Raw genomic sequence first — 4200 nt, 5'->3', positions numbered from 1 at the left:
TGGGCGACTGGAGCAAGAAGACCAGAGGTTGAAGAAGCACTATGGCCGTTGGATGGACATCATACGGTCACTGGAGTATTGACTAAGTTGACAAAGTCCTCCGTCCCCGTCAACTTAGTAGGCCCACAAGTCAGCCACCCACTATGGTGGGTCCCAGCTAGCAGGAGGTATTCATTTTTTTGTGCGTAATAAGGAGACACTTCCTTGCGTGCGAAGATATAGCTGGTAGGTCCGACCTGTCAGCGGGGGGAACTTTTTTCGCGAAATACAGAGGCCCTTCCGGTGGGTCCTAGATGTTAGCTGGAGGAATCATTATTTTGCGCGTAACAAGGAGGCATTTCCTTGTGTGCGGCCGTGGACCCAGCAGTCAACCTCTCCACGTACAGTCCACGTCCGATGGAAGTCGTTCCATGACCACGTTGACCACGCCGCGCTGAGAGCACCAGGGCGGTGGACGATGGCGAGGCCTAGGAAGGGGACGACGCGGAGCCGGGGAAGACGCGGTAGTGGATGCCCACACGGATAGGAGTACAAGGGTTCACTGGTTCGGCTGCGGTGTGCTGTAGGGCCTGGCTAGCGGTGGGAGTAGTAGGGGCGGTGAGGCCTCAACAGCAGCATAGCCGGCCACTAGAGGCAGGATCAGGCGGTCTTACCGGCGCTGGTTTGGGCAGTTGGTGCAACAAGAGCAGCACTTGAAGAAGCAGCAGGACCGTTCAATTCAAATCCAACGGTTACTGCTACTACAATCGTTTGTTGACTAAGTTGACAAGCCCTGCGTACACGTCAACTTAGTGGGCCCACAGGCCAGCCTCCCAATCGGTGCGCCCCAGATGTCAGTGGGAGGAATCATTTTTTTCGCGTAATAAGGAGGCAGTTGATTGCGTGCGGCCGGGACAACGGAGGGAGTAGGGTGGGCCTGGGAAGCCTGCGCGGCATCACAGCGGGCCACAAGAGGAGGGAGAAGGAAGTCCCGCCGGTGCTAGTTTAGGCGGCTGGAGCAGGAAGATCAGAGATTCAAGAAGCACGTCGGCCGTTGGATGGACATCCAACAGTCACTGCTGCTAGAATCGTGTGTTGACTGACAAAGCCTTGCGTAAACAAGTCAGCCTCGAAATCTGTGGTGTGTACAACCCATTTTCTATTATTTTTATATTTTTTACTCATTCTCTAATTCATATGGAAATTATTGCAGCCCTTTTCCATTTTTAGAATTGCTGCCCATTTTCTGGTCAGTACCAGGGTTAAAAAAATTAACTAAATATGTGCGAAATTTTGAAAATTCGCAAATTTTGGCTGGGGAACAAAATATTCTTAATCCAAAAATTAGTAGCCATACTAAAACAAATTTAAAAATAAATTAGTACTATGTCATGTTAAATCCAATGAAATACTATAAAATATCAGTGAAGAACAAAAACAAAAAAACAAACTAATATCCCATTTGCTATATTTTTTTTGGAATTTTCAACCCCTTTGATATTACTTTTAACAGACACTGACCATACTCTTTGGCCAGTCCGGAATACATCCCTCCTCGTCTTGAAAGATTTGCAGCCCAGTAAGTCGAAGAAAACAAATAGGCCTAGCTTGGGTATTCTTCAAAAAGAAATACTGGGCTACCTATTTTCCCAAAGAAAAACATGATGGGCTGGTCATGTTGTTAGACGGGCCAAACAGACCGCACAACCCGGTTTATAGCCTGCTCCTCCGAATTACTACTCAAAAAAAGTTGTGCAATTCTGTCGTTAATTGACTATACGTTAAAAATGATGTGGGTCCCGGATATCAGCAGGGTGGATTAGAGTAAAAAACGAGGGGTGCATCTGAGTAGTAAAAGAGGCGCTTGCTTGTGTTCGGGAGTGGACCTGGTGGGTCCGTACTGTCATACTCACAACTACAGTTCTCTCCCGATTCACTATGTTGACAGGGACCGTTTTGAAAAAAAAACTATGTTGACAGGGCCAGATGGCGGCGCTACGGCGAGTGCACCAAGGCGGAGGATAAAGTGTTGTCGCCAATGTGTTGGGATGGGTTGGACATTCTTATTGAAAAATAAAAATGGACCGGAACTATTTATGACGTTGACTATGATTTGCATGGGTCCGCTGGTTGCAAGAAGAAAATGCTGAGAGAAAGAAGAGTGGTCGCTATCTTTGCCTAAGAATAATATCGACTAAATGTAATGACACTATCATAGGAAATAATATCCTCCTGTTAAATCATGAATTTAAAGAACTGGTGCATGAGCATTTAGCTTTATTTATTTATTTACTTATTTATGATTAGGGGATCATGAGCATGTACCTGGACCGGATTCATGTGAGAGCCTCCCTTCTAGTTAATTATGGGCTCCTCTATTGGGCCTTCATCAGTGGACTGCATGTTATCAACAAGTGGAAAATGTGTTCCGTATGAAAAATAGTATGTGTTACATACGGTACGGGGCACTAAGGATCGAACCATGCAACGACTTCCAAAACATTGTGTTTGCCGTTCTAACAACACATTTATTCAACCAACAGACGAAATATACTACTGATTGTACATTGAAAACAGCAGCAGCAGCAACCAGGGCTGGGGGTGCAACAGAAGCAGTAAGCAGGCCAGAAGAGTGAAGACACAACTCCCTCTTCCAAACCAAACATCAACCATTATTACAAAAGGGCTACCAAAAAAACAAGTGTATGCATCAAACTAAATAAAGATCCTACTAGACCAAGTGTACGCATCTAACTAACCGGCTCAGTTAGATGTTACCATTTATTAAGCTGTGGAGATTGGCTGACGGCTTGAACCAGATGGGTGCCTGACGGGGGAAACTCCAGCCAGCAGGTCAAAGTCTGATACTTGCGACCCTCTCTCCTAGTTTGGGCTGCAGAGCATGGCGGCACATATCAAGGTATGGTGCATGCAGAGACGCATGGTACACTGTGTACACATAGTTTTGCCTGATGAACGAAACCGCGCTGCCATCATGATCCTTGCCGTCAGTTATCTCTTGGTTAATCGGGTAATTCAATCCGACAAATAGAGAGCGTGTACCAAGGCTACTTACCAGCCTCCATTCAAAAATTCCTGAAGGCCCAGAGAAGCTGGGATCCTGCTCAAAGACCTCGGAGTGATTGTGATTGTATTCCGCGAAACAACACGTCCGATACGTGCGAACGATCATCAATCGTTCGCCGTCGTCTGATCGAGCCAGGAACCACCTGCAACTACCATGCCGCTTTTCTTTGAAAGGTTCTGGGATTAGGAAGGGTAGGGACACCAGGCGGCCTACAACATCATATCAAGTTGGCGTCAACTAAAAAAGGGCTCTTGATGTAGTCAATCTTAAGAACAACGTGTTATGAGCATGAATATTTTTTCAGTAAATGTTAACAGTAATATAAGCAAGCCATCATAATATCATAGGAAAGTAACATACTGTTGTAACAGCCGATTGTAGCGATGACTGGAGTAGGCCAGCAATACATCCAACCACAGAAGGAGTCGACAGCGTAAATGAAGCCCTTGTGTTCAATGGCATCAGAGAACCATGGAGGATGTATGATCCTGCGATGAACGTGCAGATTTATCCACTTATCGCAGTGACCTACCAGATAGGCGAGACCGCGGTTGAAGAACGCAATTAGCCTGAAGTCTTTATAATTCAAAGATCTTGTGGGCACTTGGCAGACTACAACCTTGAGCAAATCAAACTTGGTATCATGTTGGCTACTGTAAGATTCCGAGTATTCTGGGCCGCGGTGCCAAAGCAGTGCAGTGTTAATCGAAGGAAGGGGGGGTCTATCACCGGGTGTAGACCTCCACGAGCATCCAGCTGCCGCAACCGTCGACGAGCACCATCCAAGACATGTTCATGCCGACCCAGTACATACCATTAATGTAGTTGAGGGTGACGGGGATCGGATCGCAGTTAAGGGGGTTGATGCTCGCCACCCTAAGATCGTTATGTTCCGTGACACGCCGTTTCTGAAGATCAGGCGGCATCAGCAAGCAAGGAGCTGGCTTAAAAAGCTCTGGCCTGAGGGCTTTGAGTAAATAGTACAGCCCCGACGAGCACGCGGCGAGCGGCATGGTACTGAGATTGTCCACACGTGAAACAATGAGCTTGATTACCTCTGTGGGGAGCGAATTCCAACCACTCTTTTCGCGAACGCTGCTCGGTTCTGCCATTGTTAGTGCTTGGGTTTCAGA

This window comes from Triticum dicoccoides, chromosome 1B (assembly GCF_002162155.2).
Source record: "Triticum dicoccoides isolate Atlit2015 ecotype Zavitan chromosome 1B, WEW_v2.0, whole genome shotgun sequence".
Classification (NCBI taxonomy): domain Eukaryota; kingdom Viridiplantae; phylum Streptophyta; class Magnoliopsida; order Poales; family Poaceae; genus Triticum; species Triticum dicoccoides.
The sequence above is the reverse complement of the archived record's forward strand: the minus strand, read 5'-3'. Positions refer to the sequence as shown.